Raw genomic sequence first — 20,296 nt, 5'->3', positions numbered from 1 at the left:
GAAACGTTAGACGCTATATATGACTTATAACTATGAGAACAACGTCGCTGACTGGATTAGCATAACTTGCTTTTCATGATCTTGCATGCGTCCAAAGTCATGCAACTTAAAATTCTAATTGTTTCATTAAACATGTCGAGTAAAGGACAAGTCAAAATATAATTTCTGTCTACATATACACTGTATATATAAGTCAGTGTAGTTGTCTACATATACACTGTATATATAAGTCAGTGTAGTTGTCTACATATACACTGTATATATAAGTCAGTGTAGTTAATGCGAATACTTGCTATTATAAGTATACAGTTTGATCAATGTGCATGTTCACAATCATTGTAAATCCTCATACATGTACCATGCGTATGTCTCAGCGCCTACAACATGAAAATGATAAGAAAAGAAATCATACCATTTATACGTGTGGCACCGTTAAAGTCCACAATTCATCTAAAGTCCACAACACCGCTAAAGTCCACAACAAATTTTCCGCTAAAGTCCATAATGCCGCTAAATTCCACAAACTTTCCGCTAAAGTCCACAAAATGACCTCCGCTAAAGTCCACAAAATGACCTCCGCTAAAGTCCACAAGAAAACGCCGTTAAAGTCCACAATAACAAGTTCCGCTAAAGTCCACAAAAAAGCACCGTTAAAGTCCACACATTTTTTTTTATTATCAAAACATCAATTCGCTTTTTTATACTCCCGATAGTATAGATCTAATAAAAAGCATGGACTTTTGTTCTTGGAAAGTATTTTTTATCAGCTTGAATTATATTTTTAATAAATGAAGAGATTATAGTATCTGATTTTGATCCCCATAAATTTGATCTTTGTATTGCGATTTTCTATCAATCAAACAGACAACATTTCTGAAAAGTTATCTAGCTATGCTGCTCTTTTTGTATTTTTTAGTAAACATTTGTACATCCACTAGAAACTCCAACATAGCGTTTTCGTTAATAATATGTATATGCTAAAGATACTGCCAATCTTGAAACCTATATTTGACATTGAAATTACCTTTGCAAATATCTATAAAACATAAGAAAGAAATCCATTCAGTGTGTAGGCTCCGCAGCAGCCGAAACGGCCCGTTAATCTCAAAAATAGACTTTAAACCATAATGTTCTTGTTTGAAATCAAAATTATGATAAAGAATTCCACACAAGCATTTTGTGGTGCTAAGCAGATTTCCATCACTCATTTGTTTGCATGTTTGTTTGGTTTTCAAAAAGGAAAATGTATTTGTTTCAAAATGCGTTGCCGATGAATTGAATAAACTATACTCGGATGCGGTTCTGTATTGTGTCTTACCCATGATGAGTACACGTATATTTATCGGAAACAAATACATAGTTTACATTACACAGTACGAAATAAGTAAACAGTCAATATAAAAATAAGGAGATGTGGTATGATTGCCAATTGGACAACTCTCCAACAAAGTTCAAATAAAGTGAGTGTAAGGAATAAGACAACAATATGTTGTTTTAAATAAGAGAACAATAAAGAAGTAGTTAATAAGGATTGGAGTCGAACGCCCTTGCTTCGAGCGGGGTTCATCGAATTTACAACCAACACTGGACACTTTTAATTTGCAAAACACTCATTTGCAAATCCGCCGCCGCCTCTCCTTAGACCTACAGTGTCGTGTAAATAACCAAAATGTGCGGAATTACATGGGATTCAATAATTTCATTGCTTTTCTGCTGTTATTATTAAATATATTTTGTAATTTGATTTAGAAAAACATGGGATTTTCAATATCCCATGGGATAAGGCAAATCCCATGGGATTGACCATTATCCCATGGGATTTTGGTTAAATCCCATGGGATTTTTTTGGGTCCCATGGGATAATTGTAGTCCCATGGGATATTTGTTGTCCCATGGGACAAAAAAAATCCCATGGGACTATAATTATCCCATGGGATTTTTAATATCCCATGGGACAAAATAAAATCCTATGATTCAAATTATAAATATACAGTAAATAAATGTGTATGTTACAATGAATTCTGTTTGGTAGTAAATTGTTTTAAGATGAATCTTTTTAGTTGAATATCTTTTTTTTCCTTGGAAATGTTAATGCAATTATATTGTTCTATAACTGTTCAAATCTAAACTTTTAAACAACAAAGCAGATAATGTAAGTATCAATATATGTTTATTTATGAATTCTAGAACACTTTTTTGAAACACAATTTTTTTCCCATTTGAAATCAATGAAAACTCTATTAATAGGCTTAACATACTAGTAGCTTTTTACATAAATCTATTTTTTTTTTCAGGATATCCCTCCAACCAAAAAATTAATAGTTTCTTATCATCCAGCATTGTGTGATCATAATGTATAGTCCACTTTTTTGCCATTCAGCACAGAGCATTGTCATTATTGTGGTTTTAATATCTTTAGATATTTAATAGAACTGCAATTCATTGGCTGAGTGATGAAAATAATAACTGATCTGACTTTTGTCTTTGAATTTATTTTGGTCTTGTTTCTGTGTTTTCTCCTTCTATTCTCAGTGATGAATTCCAATCCTTCTGAAAAAGAACCAATAAAAACCGAAGTTATGGATAATAAAAAATTGTACACATACATGTAGCAAGAACATATGATTTTCAATAAAAATAGCTATGCGGTATGGATTTTACTGATTGTTGAAGGTTGTCCAGTGTCATCAGTTGCTAACCTCCTACATCCTTTGGTCTCTGATGGAGAGTTGTCAAATTAGCAATATACCACATCTTCCTATTCTAATATTTTATAACAATCAATTTATGTATTCTTCTTTATAACATTTGGGTATTTTCCCCAGTTATATATATATAGATCAATGTTAAAACTTTAGGCAATTACAATAAAATTCCATTTTTCACAAGAATTTGCAATATATTATACAGAAAGCCAACAATAGAAACAGCACTTCTTTAAGCTTCTGAAGTTCTGAAAGAGTTCCACTTGTGTTTTATTTCAATTAGAAAATACATTGAACTCTTTGGACATGTTGGAAATTATAACATTGATACAAAAAATTATATTGGTTTTTTTTTCTTATTTTTGTGTTGTTCGGTTGCTGTCTCATTTTTATATATGGTTATACATATATCCTAAATCTTCTTTTTTATATACTTAATCATTAATACACAATGTAGTAAAAATGGGATATTTTTTATTTTGATAATCTCAAAACATTATTATTCTATCAAATAACTTATTTCCAAGTTCACAAAACACCAATGTGTCAGATATTAATTTTAAGACATGTATAAACATGATCAACAAGCAGTTGACAGGATGTCATGCAAAAATCTCACTAATATTAAACTTTCACAAAAACTCCATACTCAGCGAGTGCTATTAAAGTTCTTAGTACAGGACAAATTCCTAGTACAGGACACAATGCCTGGCAAACACTAGCATGTGTCAATGTCTAGTCAATCATGTAATCAGGCTCAAAATCTTAGTTTGGCACTGAATTTAAAAATTCACCACATAATGAACATGTGTATGAAATTCAACTTCATGGTAAGCTATGTACCTTAACCTAAAACTTTAACCTAAGAATGTACTATAATTTCACATTATGACATTTCTATGTTCAGTGATCCATAAAATCAGGGTAAAAACAGTAAATGTGGTGTTTAATGTATACACAAGAGTGCACACGCTGAAATGTTGCGCCTTCTTTACTAATCATTGATATCATGTTGATAGTCCTAAATACAAAGCTTTACTACAACTATCACATAAACTCAACATGATCCAAGAAAATGAATTCAAGGTCATATAAACCTGACAAGAAATATATGTACACCTTACAATCATTCAAATTACTAAATACAGTTGACCTACCGGTATTGCTTATAGCTTCTAAGAAGCAGACTTAACCAAGAAAACTAAACATTGACCAATGAACCATGGAAATGAGGTGTAGATCAGATGAACCATGCCAGGCAGACATGAACAGCTTACAATCCTTCCATACAACACATATAGTTGACCTATTGCTTATAGATTAAGAAAAACAGACCAAAACACAAAAACCTAACACTGAGCAATGAACCATGAAAATAAGGTCAAGGTCAAATTAAACCTGCGGGACTGACATGTACATCATAAAATGTTTCCATACACCAAATATAGTTGACCTATTGCATTTAGTGTTAGAAAAAAAGACCAAAACTCGAAAATTTAACTTTGACTACTGAACCATGAAAATGAAGTCATGGTCAGATGACACCTGCCAGCTAGACATGTACACCTTACAATCATTCCATACACCAAATATAGTAGACCTATTGCATACAGTATAAGAAAAACAGACCAAAACACAAAAACTTAACTATAACTACTGAACCATGAAAATGAGGTCAAGGTCAGATGACACCTGCCAGTTGGTCATGTACACCTTACAGTCCTTCCATACACCGAATATACTAGACCTATTGCTTATAGTATCTGAGATATGGACTTGACCACCAAAACTTAACCTTAAAGATAAAAAAGAAGATGTGGTATGATTGCCAATGAGACAACAACTCTACACAAGAGACCAAATGACACAGAAATTAACAACTACAGGTCACCGTACGGCCTTCAACAATGAGCAAAGCCCATACCGCACAGTCAGCTATAAAAGGCCCCGAAATGACAATGTAAAACAATTCAAACGAAAAACTAACGGCCTAATTTATGTACAAAAAATGAACGAAAAACAAATATGTAACACATAAACAAACGACAACCACTGAATTACAGGCTCCTGACTTGGGACAGGCACATACATACAGAATGTGGCGGGGTTAAACATGTTAGCGGGATCCAAACCCTCCTCCTAACCTGGGACAGTGGTGTAACAGTACAACATAAGAACGAACAATAATAAAATGCTCCGCTGGGGCGCAGCTTGATACAACCGCAGAGGTCAAACCCTGAATAGTTGGGGCAAGTATGGACACAACATTCAAGCTTGATACAGCACTGAATTTGGATTGTGATTAAATATTTGACACAGCATAGGTTTCTGACACAGAATGAATGTGGTCTAAGAACTTAAAAAATTTTAATTTACCTATTCAAACCATATCATAATTATTTGCTTTTATATATAAATCAGAAATAACCAATTTAAAATGGAAAATTTTAAAGAAAAAAAAAGGAAAAAAAAATCCCCCCCCCCCAAATTTTTTGAACCCCCTTATGATTCATCACCCCAAAACTCAATAACAGCCTTCCCTTTGTGGTATGGTACCTTGCAGTACAATTTCAGAGAGATTCATACACTTGAACACAAGTTATTGTCTGGAAACTAGAAAAATGCTTGTTTTTTGGTCCCTTTTTGGCCCCAAATTCCTAAACGTTTAGGGCAATTACCCCCAAACTCAAACCCAGCTTTCCCTTTGTGATATGGAACCTTGTAGTACAATTTCATAAAGATCCATACACTTACACACAAGTTATTGTCCTGAAACTAGAAAAATGCTTGTTTTTTGCCCCTTTTTGGCCCCTAATTCCTAAAATTTTGAGGCAATTACCCCCAAAATCAATCCCAGCCTTCCCTTAGTGGTATGGTACCTTGCAGTACAATTTCAGAGAGATTTATACACTTGAACACAAGTTATTGTCTGGAAACTAGAAAAATGCTTATTTTTGGCCCCTTTTTCTAAACGTTTTGGGCAATTACCCCCAAACTCAATTCCAGCTTTCTCTTTGTGATATGGAACCTTGTAGTACAAATTCAGAAAGATCCATACACTTACACACAAGTTATTGTCATGAAACTAGAAAAATGCTTGTTTTTTTGCCCTTTTTCGGCCCCTAATTCCTAATATTTGGAGGCAATTACCCCCCAAAATCAATCCCAGCATTCCCTTTGTGATATGGAACCTTGTGGTACAATGTCAGAGATCCATACACTAACACACAAGTTATGTCTGGAAGTTACAAAAATGCTTATTTTTGGCCCCTTTTTGGCCCTTAATTCCTTAACTGTTGGTACCATAACCCCTAAAATCAATCCCAACCTTTCTTTTGTGGTATTGAACCTTATGGTAAAATTTCATAGAGATCCATTCACTTAAACTAAAGTTTAACGACGACGCCAACATCATACCAATATACGACCGCAAAAAAAATCAGTTGAAAGAGGCTTAACTCATCAGATGGATAAAAATACAAATACTACAAATACAAGTGGACGTGGCCGGGTACTTGTACATCCAAACAACAAAAAGACACTAAGTACAGATCTGAGAGTACTCGCAGTTACTGACAGCTAGTACAAAGCCACTAACAACTAATAAAAAAAATCATGCATCTAAGACTAAGTTCTTGTTCACTGATCCATGAAATGAGGTCTAGGTCAAGTGAAAACTCTCTGACGAGCATGAGGACCTTGCAAGGTAAGCACATACCAAATATAGTTATCCTATTACTCATAATATTAGAGAAATTAACATTACAAAAATCTGAACTTTTTTTTCAAGTAGTCACTGAACCATGAAAATGAGGTCAAGGACAATGGACATGTTTCAGACAGAATTCGTATCATGAGGCATCTATAGACAAAGTATGAAGCATCCAGGTCTTCCACCTTCTAAAATATAAAGCTTTTAGGAAGTTAGCTAACGCCCACTGCTAACGCCACCGCCGTAGCCGCCACCGGATCACTATCCCTATGTCGAGCTTTCTGCGACAAAAGTTGCAGGCTCGACAAATATACATGAACATTTTAAAGTACTAAATTTTGAGTATATACATGTAAAACCACAAGTTACTAACTGAAGTTCATGGTGAACTGTAACCAAAAACTTAAAGTGAATACAATTTAGAGAAAGACAGATGGATGCACAAACACTATCATAACAGAGCATAAAACTTACCAAACAAGATGTTTTACATTTATCCTTCAGAAGCAGGAAAACTGAAGTGTTTATTTTCTTTCTCTGCCCTCCATGATATAAACTTCAAATTCATTCATGCAAAATATGAAAATCTGCAAAAGTAGGACCTTGTACCGCAGCTTATCCACATTTTGACTTTTGAACTGCATTGTTCTTTTCATCTTGCTGGCAACCTAAACATAAAAAAAAATGATAAACACATAATTCTGGATTAACTTTCTGTATTTATTTTTGTTGGTACAAACAATTTTTTCCAACTTTAAACTAAATCTGCCTCTGCTTTAAAAAAACAACTGAAAACCATGTATTTATCTTAATTGAAAACAATTTCTTGAGTTTTTCTCATTTGTATCACCCTGTTATTATATATGAATTTTATTTTTGTCCCTTTTTAAAAATAGGAATGGTTCAAATTCCTCAATAATCATGATAATTCTAGTCAGTCAATTAAAAATGTATGAATAAATTATTTAACCTGTATACTATTAATATCAATATATTTCATTTTTGATAAAAACTAGGCTCTGTGTTGAAGACCATACCTTGACCTATAATGGTTTACTTTTATAAATTGTGTGACTTGGATGGAGAGTTGTCTCATTGGCACACATACCACATCTTCCTATATCTACAAACAGATTCTATGGGCGAGCAGACATTATACCCTGGAGGTGGTTTTAAAAAAAGCATACGACTAAGATGTACCATAAGCATGGAAAAACAATTCAGCAGTCAGTTTCACAAAAAAACTTACAAATAATATTGATAGTAATTAAGTCATGTACAATACAGTATACTTACGATAAATTGTAAGTTTTTTTTTTGTAAAACCGACTCAAGTATACTTATAATCAATCTTAGTCGTAAGTATTAAGTATTATTCATCTTTTGGATAATTTGTTGGTTAATTTTATGAATATACAGTGGCAGATCCAGAACTTTTCATAAGGGAGGGCCGGCTCCAGTCATGCTTCAGTGATCCCTATATAATCAACCAAATTTTTCCCAAGAAAGCCCCCACCCCCCCTCCCCCGGATCAGCCTATGATATATGTTTATATATCTCTCTGATATGCCATTTCAAATCAAATGTGTATTAAATAAAACTTTACACTAGAAAAGTAATGGATAGTTACTCATTTGGGAAACTTACAAGTTCACAGCATGCCGGTGCCTGTGACTGTGTTCAAAGTGGTGGGTTTTCACCCTCGTTGTATTGCGGAATAACGATTTAGGCAAATTGAGAAAAACATCATGTCTGTGGTTGATAATAGTGTGTGTGCATTAATTTAATTTTCTATACCTTCTTATTTAATATTTTTCCAATTTTGAGTACTGACGGCAAGTGTTGTAACCAATGTTTTGAGACCAATGTGCTATTTTCAAGTGCGATCGAGAAATGCAGGGGAAAGAAACTTATCAATTATGTTTATTCTTAAGACAAAACTGAGCCGCCGTAAAAATGAACCGTGTCGAGGAGGTTACTGCCACGTAATAGGGCAGAGACATATTTACACATATGTGTATATATGTCTCTGTAATAGGGTCATCCCTCGAGAACATTAACTAGTACATTGATAGTCTTTTCCTTTGGTTTGGCTTACGAGCAAGTTTCTCATGTCTGGGGTTTTGGCACTTGAAACTCTGTGCACGAAGACTTAGTCGTGGTTTGAACGGATTTCGTTTACTTACAAATTATTTAGAAATAATACCCAAATATGATAATTTTCAGAAAACGGAGACAAATTAATTTTTCAGAATTTGCATTTCACATTGGAATTCGTTCAAGGCTTGTATTGCAGTTAGACAAGAACGACTTTAATGAGAAAGATAAATCTTACTAAATGCGGATTTGTTAAAACATTCGTATTACTCAAGAATGAAATTACTGGACAAGAACGATAAAAATGAGAAAGAACACTAACTATATGAGATTTGATTTAATTTTATTGAAAAATTCAACAATACACGTTCTAAACAGGTTAAATTCAATTTAAAAATTTACAAATTCAGATCTACTGGCATTCAACACCCAATTACTTACTTGCTGTATATTGCTAACTTTGATTGTATATTGTCAATCCCTCCACATCGTGAATACGCCATGCGAGGTGTTGGATAAGTTTGATACAGGGTGGCGGCTTCGAAGCGTAGAAAAAAATCCAGGTAAATGAAAGTGTAAAATTGTGTTGTTGAAAATTTTAAGTACTAAATTCTTAAATTTGTACTTAACTCCGTTCTACGGGTAACATGGTTGTTTGATATGAAAATAGGATAAAAAGCATCCGGAAAAATTAATTATCACGTTATAAGTATTCGTAAATAGATATGAAAAAACTTAACAAGGAATAAGTATTGGTAAACGGACAGAAAGTCGCAGGACAAAGGTTTAGATTAATTATTTTACAATTGTTTAAATATATGAGAGAAAGTTCTTGACGAATTGACTTTATTTATAGATAAATGTATTTAGTTGAGGAAATGATTAATTCGCCTTCAAATAGTTTTTTTTTATCAATAACTTACAAAAAGGAGACATTTTTGACAGCATGACTTCAGTTAATTACAAAACCACTTTGGCAGATTGTTTTCTTAACAATCATTGTTCATATTAATATTCAAAAATAAATTTTGTTTACAAGTCCGTTTCCTTTTAAGAATGTTTCAGAAAAATACTGAAACGTTTTTAAAATTAAGTTTATTCAAAGAAAAAAATATCCCAAAACTGAATCGTGACTTTTTACTTGTTACTTTTTGTTGTACGTTTTAAGTGTCAATCCTAGCAAACAAAAATTTGGAAATAAAATCGATTACAATGTAATTTTATAGAAGGAAAAAGGGGGGTTAATGAACAAATTATTACTATACACTCACATACTTCTAAAAAGATTTGCATATGTAAGCTGTATATAGATAATGTTAAATTATTTCAGGAGTTTCAATTAATTTAGGAGAAAAAAAAGATTATAAACAGTTTAGTTTTCAACGCCTACTACTACAAAAAATAGTGATTCTTTTTGTAGATTTGGTACTTTAGTTTCGACTCAAAATTTCCTATTGTAATTGTTAGATGCCAAATATTTAGGAGAAGATTGTATTTGTACTTTATGTAATTGTGGTGATATTGGCGACGCGATTCATTATATTATAGCAAGGATTTGTAAAAATCCTTGATTATAGAATGTTCGGCAATAGACGAAAGTAGACAAACCCTATTTAAACGGGGTTTTGATCTCCAAGGACGCCACATTTTACATCGAATAAGATCTATATTTGTTAACGCTTTCAAATGAAATAACTTGAATTGAAAATTTCCTGACTATGTGAAGATTTCTTATATTTCTAAATGGCTTCAATTATTACATACAAAACGAAAAAATTATTTAACTTTTTTTGTGAAAACAATATTCATGTATTTTTATATTTTTTCCAAGGAAACGTTTTTTTTTGTTTGTTTGCAAAGTTTACTTGTATGTGTTTATAACCATCACCAATCAGTCCTAATTATTAAAGATCAAACGTTGTAATCAAAATGATGATTGGTATTGAATATGATCATCGGTCATGCATGACGTATCCCAAATAACTTCTTTAATGTTGGTTTGGTTTTATCAGAGACATATAATACAATAAATGTATTATATGTCTCTGATTTTATCAAAACCAAAATTATAAGATCAAATATTAAATTATCTATCGAATGTATACCCTCAACGCTCACTAAAACATATATACATGTCCTGAGTGACTTTTTATGTCCTGTCTGCACTCAGGAGGTCCTGAGCGGTTTTTAGACGTACCGTTAATTTACAGGCATATATTTGAACCTGTTCTTAATTATGTACATTATCTATAGGTATACATGTATCAGACAAAAAGACTTTCCAATGAACTTAGTTCTAGTTATCTTAGTTCCTAGTCACAGGCACTTGTCTCAGAAAAAAAAATGTCCTATATACTTTTAATGTTATATTAAGCAGGGACTTTCTATACTAAGTTAGTATAGAAAGTCCCTGTATTAAGGTATATAGGAAACAAAATTCTGAGACAAGTGCCTGTGGTCCTAGTGTGAAATAAATCCACTGGGAATTGGCCTTTTTAAACACATCTATATATACGTTTTCTCAAGGGTTTGTACATGTAAAGTGAAATTATGTTTACTCAATGCGTAGTTACATAAGTTTATTTGCTACTCTTTTCTTCTTTATTTTATATAAAAGATTTTTTTTTTTAATTTTAACATTTTTTTCTTCGAAAGAATTGTAGTGTTGCAATAGGGAATGGACACAGATACTTAACTACATTTAACGAAAAAAATTTGTGTAATGTCATCAATCTGTATTACACATAGACAGGATGTTCTCTAGAAAACTATGATATTTCTAATACGTTATACACAACCCAGGGTACACGCACTGTCGTAATGGAAAATTACTGCATGCTTTAATTACCTGTAATCAGCCATGCAACAAATCAGTTGACTGACCATGTCATTACAGTTTAAAAAGTTTTTCCTCAGATATAAACGGAATATTCATTTTAACTTTAAAATTTAAAACTTTAAAAAGTAAACTTTGATATAATTATGACGTTAAAGAATTTAACAATTTAATAATCGGATTTTCCCAAAGATTAAGATACAATTATATTTATTATTCTGGGACTGACAGATATATCACAGGCACTTGTATCAGAATTTTTTCCTATATACTTTTATTAAAGAATATAGGATTTTTTTTTCTGAGACAAGTGCCTGTGAGATATATACATGCATAAGTCCCAGACATATATAATTGTAAATCAAAATGATTTACATAATTACTGGGAAATAATATAATGTTTCAGTTATGTTGATGTCACAAATACACATGAATTATTTGATGATGCATGCTGGAATTTCTTATCTAACTGCATGACGGTGACCACATATATATATATATATATATATATATATATATATATCCATTTACTAATTCTATAATTTCTTGAGAAAAAAAATCAGGAGGGAAGTCAAAGGGAAGTGAAACAAACATTTTAAGCTTTTATTAAAAATTGTTGGGAAAACAATAAAATACGACACTGAGTTTTGAAAAAAAAGTTTATGATTGGTCTTAATTTTTTTTTTTAATAAAGATAGAAAAAATTTTTTGTCCCAAGAAAAAAAAACAATGCCCCCTTTTTAGCCAAACCGACACACGCCGATGATTGAAGAATTCCAAGTAGGGTCACAAGGTCACATTTTAAAACTTTTTCAGTCGCCCAGTCTCAAAAAGCAATTTTGACTGGCATTGTTTTTAGTCGAATTATGTTTTTGCAGGTCAGGTTGCAAAGTGGCAGGTCGCGATCGGATTTGACAATGTCAAGTTGACAACGGTCCTAAAAAATATCCGAAAAAACGTTGAATCAAACGATATGAACCTACGCAGTTTTATATTATAAGACTGACACACACCAGTGTGCTAACTGTGCTGGGTGAGGTGCTGTAACTTGATATACATGTATCATTAAGTTACAGTACTGTTAGGATTTGCCTGCCTTTTTACAGGGTCTTTCTATACTAACTGTTAGTATAGACTGCCCCTGGCTTGAAAGTATGGTTCTCTGCTCATCAACGGGTGCGTGATTAGCAATTTAAATATCTTGTAGCAGTAAAATACCTCCGGGAGGGGGGGGGGGGGAGAGGGGCACTTCAATACTTAATTGATAGGGGGTGTCGCTGGGGTTCTGTTACCCCACCCTATTCATATAATTTAGATCTTAAAAATGTATTATACCTTTTCATATATTGCGAGGGTAAAATTGTAACCTTTTCCCATATTGGTTGGTTTTCGTGGGGTGTGTTGGAAAAGTGGAATATTTAAGGCTAAGATTCTGTATGTAATGTTTACTTACGGCGAGACTTTCGGCTGTGAAAAAATGACAGGGCTTTTCATATACAAGTAATTCAGTGGAACTTTATCGACCTTATCATATATTTCTGATAGTTTTCCCCACCTATTCCCATATTTTCAAGCTGGAAAAAGTGACCTATTCCAGCGGCACGTCATATCGTCATATCACCTTGTATATAGGAAGTGCCCCCCCCCCCCGAGTAAAATACACAAATGTATAATACCTTAATTCAGGAGCACAGTCTGTCTTTACCGCATGGTAAATAACTTCGAGATTAATATGTAAGTTTACTTTGCTAATCGATGTTCCTGTAAATCATATTTAAATTTATTTGTGAGACCCCGTCACTATTTATATTCACTCAAAGAAAGGGGTTCTCTGTTACTGGGAAAATCCAAGGACGTATTGTGTTAGTTATACGTCCTTGGAAAATCTTATCTGATTCAGGATCAATTTATCGGTTACACTCCCCTATCACCAGTGATTCTTTGTGAACTGACATTCTGAAAAAGGTATACTGTTGACTATCAATTTGCATGATTAGTTACAGATGTCGACTCGGACTACTGCAGAAGACAATAATTCAGTTCACTGATTTATATTGAATAGTGGTTCGGTTAATCCCCTCTTCCCCAAACAAGTAAGAATTAGGTTACATCTTTTGGTAGTCCAAATAATTATGACGTCTAGCAAGGCTATTATATTTTTTTTATGCCCCCGCCGTAGGGGTGGGGGCATTAAGTTTTACCCTTGTCCGTCTGTACGTACATACGTCCGTACGTCCCAAAATTGGTTTCCGTTCTCTAACTTGAGTTTGCCTCAACCAAACGTTAAAGTAAAAACTTATACACAATGCTTATTACCACAAAACACAGATCAAGTTTGAATTTTGGTGGCGTCACTTTAACCGTTCTAGAGTTATGCCCCTTTATAAATGGAAAAATAGCAAAATTTTTAGTTTCGTTCTCTAACTTAAGTTTGCCTCAACCAAATGTTATAAAACTTATACACAATGCTTATTACCACAAAACACAGATCAAGTTTGAATTTTGGTGGCGTCACTTTAACCCATTCTAGAGTCATGCCCCTTTATAAATGGAAAAATTGCAAAATTTTTATTTTCTTCTAAATATCAAGTAATTTTTAAAATTGGAATTATCTCCCTTTGTCCATTATTATAGTTGAATCAACTACAATCAATGCTTTATACAATGCAATGTTTAATTTTGACTTCCACTAATAAAACACAGATCAAGTTGAATTTGGGTAGTGTCACTTTAACCATTATTGAGTTATGCCCCTTTATAAATTGAACGATTGCAAATTTTTAGTTTCCATTCTGTAACTTAAGTTTGCCTCAACCAATCATTATGAAACCTATACCCAATATTCATTACCACAAAACTAAGATCAAGTACAAATTTTTTGTTTCCGTTTTCTAACTTTAGTTTGCCTCAACCAAATGTTATGAAACTTATACACAATGCTTATTACTACATAATACAGATTAAGTACGAAATTAGGTGGCGACAAATTACCATTCTTGAGTAATGTTCCTTTATAAACATAAAAATTGCTGAATTTTTCGTTTCTGTTCTCTACGTTACTTTAGTTTGTCTCAACCAAATGTTATAAAACTTATACACAACCGTTCTAGAGTTATGCGTGTTTACAAATAGAAAAATTGCTGAATTTTTAGTTTCTGTTCTCTACTTCAGTTAGCCTCAACCAAATGTTATGAGACTTACACACAATGCTTATTACCACAAAACTCAGATCAAGTTCAAATTTGGGTAGCGTCACTTTTACCGTTCTTCAGTTATATCCCTTTATAATTTTTCTATCTATCTATCTGAATATTTCCGCACTCAGTCACAACTTTTGACTATTACGTGCCCAGAAAAAAGTTAAAATAGCCTTGCAAGACGTCATAATTATTTGGACTAATCTTTTGGCAAATATGGTCGTACCACAGGGGTTTGTTACAATTTGCCGGGTTTTCTATCCTTACGAACCCTGAAAAACTCACCAGGCCAGGTGATAAAAAGTCTGTCTCCCCTTTTTATCCCATCAGAAAATCAAAAGGTTGTCTCCTTACACCTACATGACAAAAACATATACAAATATGGTATCATTGCCAATGTGATGGCTCTTCAACAGAAACTAAAAGCGTAGAAGTTAACAACTATATAGGTCACCGTACAGATTTCAACAATGGGCTAAAAAGCCAAACTGCGTAATAAGCTACAAAAGGCTAAAATAGATAGACAATATCTGACAAGGGTAGAAATGTTCAGAATGTTGAAAAAAAATCTACTGTCCATTTGCATCAAAACTAGCAGCTGACTCATAGGAGTTGTTGCCTTAAATACAGATTTTAACCATTTTTTTTTTCTTCATATTTCTTGAATTTGCCTTTTTATCTCGAAAACTGTAATAATTAAAGAGAAACTTAAATCTTATTAAAAAGTTGTTGCTTTTCAATGATGATTTTGATCCAGTTTTTGCAAAAACTTGGAAACTTTAAATCTTGGGTAAACTCCTTATATTATACTGCCTGGTCTCGTGGTAGCATGTTCACCTCACGTGCAGAAGGTTGTTTATTTTGAACCCAACCGGGTAAAACCAAAGACTTTAAAGTTGGTATTTGCTGCTTCTCCCCTAAGCACGCAGTATTATTAAGGAGTAAGAGCAAATACTGGTTTGTTCAGAGTCAGAATAATGTGTCAAGGTAAGGTGACATGTCTCTCTGAGAACTAGTGTAAGAGATAAATTGTCTTGTCAGACAAATATAACTAGTATAAAAAGTCCATGGATACAGAATTTACTAGTATATTTAGTCTGATGTCAGTAATTTATGTCCCCAGACTAATTTTCCTAGTCCATGACATCACTGTTCCTAGGTAATAACATGAATAAGGCCCCTATATTTGGTGAATGGAATGATTGTGAGATGCACAGTCTGTCTGGCATGTTTTATATGACCTTGACCTCCTTTTCATGGTTCATTGGTCAATGAAAAGTTTGCATTGTTTTGTCAGTTTATCATATGCTTTAAGCAACAGGTAAATTATATTTGGCGGATGTAACGATTGTAAGGTGTGCATGTCTGTCTGGCAGATTCATATAACCATGATCGCATTTTATGGTTCTTTGGTCGTTGCTAAGTTTTCTTAGTTTTTTATACAGTCATATATTGGTATGACGTTGGCGTTGTCGTCGTCCGAAGACACATTGGTTTTCACACTCTAACTTTAGTTTAAGTGAATGGATCTCTATGAAATTTTACCATAAGGATTGATTTTGGGGGTTATGGTACCAACTTAAGGAATTAGGGGCCAAAAAGGGGCCAAAAATAAGCATTTTTGTAACTTCCAGACATAACTTGTGTGTTAGTGTATGGATCTCTCTGAGATTGTACCACAAGGTTCCATATCACACAGGGAATGCTGGGATTGATTTTGGGGGTAATTGCCTCAAAATATTAGGAATAAGGGGCCAAAAAAGGGGCAAAAAACAAGCATTTTTCTAGTTTCATGACAATAACTTGTGTGTAAGTGTATGGATCTTTCTGAAATTGTACTACAAGGTTCCATATCATAAAGGGAAAGCTGGAATTGAGTTTGGGGGTAATTGCCCAAAACGTTAAGGAATAAGGGGCCAAAAATAAGCATTTTTCTAGTTTCCAGACAATAACTTGTGTTCAAGTTTAAGGATCTCTCTGAAATTGTACTGCAAGGTACCATACCACAAAGGGAAGGCTGGGATTGATTTTGGGGGCAATTGCTTTAAAATTTTAGGAATTAGGGGCCAAAAAAGGGGCAAAAAACAAGAATTTTTCTAGTTTTATGACAATAACTTGTGTGTAAGTGTATGGATCTTTCTGAAATTGTACTACAAGGTTCCATATCACAAAGGGAAAGCTGGAATTGAGTTTGGGGGTAATTGCCCAAAATGTTTAGCAAAAAGGGGCCAAAAATAAGCATTTTTCTAGTTTCCAGACAATAACTTGTGTTCAAGTGTATGGATCTCTCTGAAATTGTACTGCAAGGTACCATACCACAAAGGGAAGGCTGGGATTGATTTTGGGGGTAATTGCCTAAAAAATTTAGGAATAAGGGGCCAAAAAGGGGCAAAAAACACGCATTTTTCTAGTTTCAGGACAATAACTTGTGTGTAAGTGTATGGATTTTATGAAATTGTACTACAAGGTTCCATATCACAAAGGGAAAGCTGGGTTTGAGTTTTGGGGTAATTGCCCTAAATTTTTAGGAATTTGGGGCCAAAAGGGGCCAAAAAAAACAAGCATTTTTCTAGTTTCCAGACAATAACTTGTGTATAAGTGTATGGATCTCTCTGAAATTGTACTGCAAGGTACCATACCACAAAGGGAAGGCTGGGATTGAGTTTGGGGTGATGAATCATTAGGGGGTTCAAAAAATTGAGGGGGGGGGGATTTTTTTCCTTTTTTTTTCTTTAAAATTTTCCATTTTAAATTGGTTATTTCTGATTTATATATAAAAGCAAATAATAATGATATGGTTTGAATAGGTAAATTAAAAATTTTTAAGTTCTTAGACCACATTCATTCTGTGTCAGAAACCTATGCTGTGTCAAATATTTAATCACAATCCAAATTCAGTGCTGTATCAAGCTTGAATGTTGTGTCCATACTTGCCCCAACTGTTCAGGGTTCGACCTCTGCGGTCGTATCAAGCAGTGCCCAGCAGAGAATTTTATTCATTTTATCAGATATTATAAGCATATGTTTACTTGTTGGTGTATGGAATGACTACAAGGTGTCATATAAAAATAAGAAGATGTCTGTCTGCCAAGTTTAATATTACTGTGACCTCATTTTCATAGAATATTGATAATATCAAGCAAAAATGATGAGCAAGACAAGATACAAATGATCCAAAATTGTCAGTTGCCTACTCATTATGTAATAGTAGTTATTGTCATTAAATGATAATGTTTACCCTTTTATGTGTAGGGCAAGAACATTAAAGATAAAGGGAAACTATAAACAAAAGAAATTATCAACAAAAATAGATTTACAGATGTCAACAAAGCCTAAATGGTAAGTCCACTTCTATAAAAGTTATTGCCCTTGAATAATGATTATTATGAAAATAAGATGTGGTATGATAAATGAGAAAACTATCCACCAGAGTTCAATTAAGTGGATGTAAGCAATGCAATTACTTATTAGAGGCCAATGATGACCTGTAAATAATGACAGGCAAAAGATGGCAGGGTTGATAAAAAAATAAGAAGCGGTACGGTTGCCAATGAGACTTTTCTCCAATAGAGATCAAATGACATTAAATTTAGCCTTCAACAATGAGAAAACCCTATACTGCATAGTAATCCATAAAAGGCCATGAAATAACAAATGTAAAACAATTCAATAAGGGCATGGCGTCATTTAAAAAGGGCATGGTGTCTATCCATGCTAAACATGCTTGGGGGAAACACCATAAAGGTGAAAGCTAAGTGCCTGATTTTTGCACAAAACAATAAACAAAAAACAAATATGATATATAGCAACAATTGACAACCACTGAATAATAGACCCCTGACTTGGGACAGACACTTACAAATGTGGCATGGTTTAACATGTTTGCTGGCACCAAATCCTCCTCTAATAAAGGACAGTGGTGTAAGTGTCAGTTCAATATAAAAACTATAAAATCAGTTGAAAAGGGTTTTTTTCTGCTCTTTGGTCAGGTTATTTAAGGAATGACTATAATATTTTTTCTGTCTATGAAGAAATAACATAAAAAATGTGGTGCACACTGAATAACCCGCGTAGCGGGTTATTTTAAAGTGTGCACCACATTTTTTATGTTATTTCGAATAGACAGAAAAAATATTACAGTCATTTCTTATAATTTAATTCTAAATTCCATTTTAAACCGGAGTAAACCATGAAAAAACGTTGATGACGTCACGGTCACATGACAAAATTATGTCTATGAGCTGATAAACAAAACAACGTCAGCCAATCAGAAGACGTGTTACATCCAAAATTAAATTATTTTGATACATTCCCGTTTTCATTCTCAATTTTATTAACTCATTAGAATGCAACAAAGCAGAAAAACAGCTACCAAAAACACAGACTGGATGTGGCTGGAAATTTATTCTTTCCCTTTAACAAAAAAGACTCAACATACAGATCTATTAGTACTCACAGTTACTGACAGCTAATTCAAAGCAAATATCAACTAATAAAATAAACATTTAGTGAGCACCCAACCCACGCCTAACCTGGGACAGTGGTTTTAATAACAGCACAACATTTGAACAAACTGTAAACATTTGTTGCAATTGGCTTAACTCAAAAGACTGCAACAAGGCACAAAAAACAACTAATATGAAAACCATAGACACAAAGCACTGAAATAAGAGTTCTTACAATTTTAAATATTCAAATGAAATTTTTATCAAAATGTACATAAACATGATAAAATAGCCATTTTATTGCTGTATTTCTCTTCATTTATAATTTTTGAGTTTTGTGTATTTGTAGGTCAGACATCTTGGTTTTCATGATCATCATTCAACAGGTCAATACTGAACAGCAAACTTAAAGTTGATATTTTTCTACATAGTGTGACTTTTTTATTAATTTGAAATGGAATGTGGTTTTTTTTCCTACATAAGAAAGAGGAAATTTCAACATAATGACTATAAACAAAAAGGAGTCATATCATCATGATCATAGATGCTCAAGAACTTAATCATGTAAATGCAACAACGTAATTATCAATTGAAAGAAGGGAGGAATGAAAAAATATATTAGTATTTTGTTGTCCAAATGAACTTGCTTTGTCCACTCATTTAAATCGCTCCATCCAATAAAGATGTACGGAGGAAGATTTTTGAAGAACAGATTGCATAAATGTTTTGTCTTAAAATTGTAGGAATATTCTAGTGGATGAAATAATTTATTTACTTGACTCTTATATAGTGGACTGAATAATTGTTCATAGCAAGCTGAAACAAGAAAACTAAAACTTAACAGGAAAAGTGTTTATTTTATAAATTTACAAATATAAATGTAATATTATGAACACCACAAAGGAATAAGATTCAAATCATTTGCATATTCATGTATTGCAATGGAACTATAACAAAGAAAACTTTACCTCATGAAAAGAGTAAACTATTAACTGTGCTTTGTCAATTTATTCAGTCAGAATATGAAATATTTTTTTCAGTTCTATTTTTCATAATAAAACAAAGAAGACAAAGATTTCAAATCAATATTTTTTTCTTTTATTAAGACCTCATCATTTTATTTCAGTTAAAGGATTTTATTTTTTGACTTTAAATATTATTATATTTCCAAAATAATAATAATCTTTATTGTCATATAAACAAATTAAAAACATGTTTGTGACAAAATGAAAAAAAACAAAATACACTCATATATATATTATAAACTTTTTACTACCAAACAGAATTCATTGTAACATACACAT

General features: G+C 32.9%; 2 long non-coding RNA genes across 4 annotated transcripts; one reads left to right on the top strand and one right to left on the bottom strand.

The window, feature by feature from the left end:
- Positions 1-2,153: 2,153 nt before the first annotated feature.
- LOC127723101 (uncharacterized) lies at positions 2,154-9,409 on the bottom strand. 3 transcript variants are annotated; one of them, XR_007991860.1, is made up of 3 exons: positions 8,956-9,409; positions 6,892-7,085; positions 2,154-2,550 (listed from the first exon to the last, which is right to left on the bottom strand). It is a non-coding gene; the product is annotated as an uncharacterized LOC127723101 (long non-coding RNA). The 3 variants fall into 3 exon arrangements; XR_007991861.1 differs by lacking the exon at positions 8,956-9,409 and adding an exon at positions 8,215-8,267; XR_007991859.1 differs by lacking the exon at positions 8,956-9,409 and having other exon boundaries at positions 6,892-7,602.
- Positions 9,410-13,201: 3,792 nt separating this feature from the next.
- LOC127723102 (uncharacterized) lies at positions 13,202-20,068 on the top strand. Its single transcript, XR_007991862.1, has 3 exons — positions 13,202-13,315; positions 17,800-17,886; positions 19,342-20,068. It is a non-coding gene; the product is annotated as an uncharacterized LOC127723102 (long non-coding RNA).
- Positions 20,069-20,296: the final 228 nt, after the last annotated feature.

Source organism: Mytilus californianus, unplaced genomic scaffold (genome assembly GCF_021869535.1).
Source record: "Mytilus californianus isolate M0D057914Y unplaced genomic scaffold, xbMytCali1.0.p SCAF_13, whole genome shotgun sequence".
NCBI lineage: Eukaryota > Metazoa > Mollusca > Bivalvia > Mytilida > Mytilidae > Mytilus > Mytilus californianus.
This window is presented reverse-complemented; position numbering and strand designations above follow the sequence as displayed.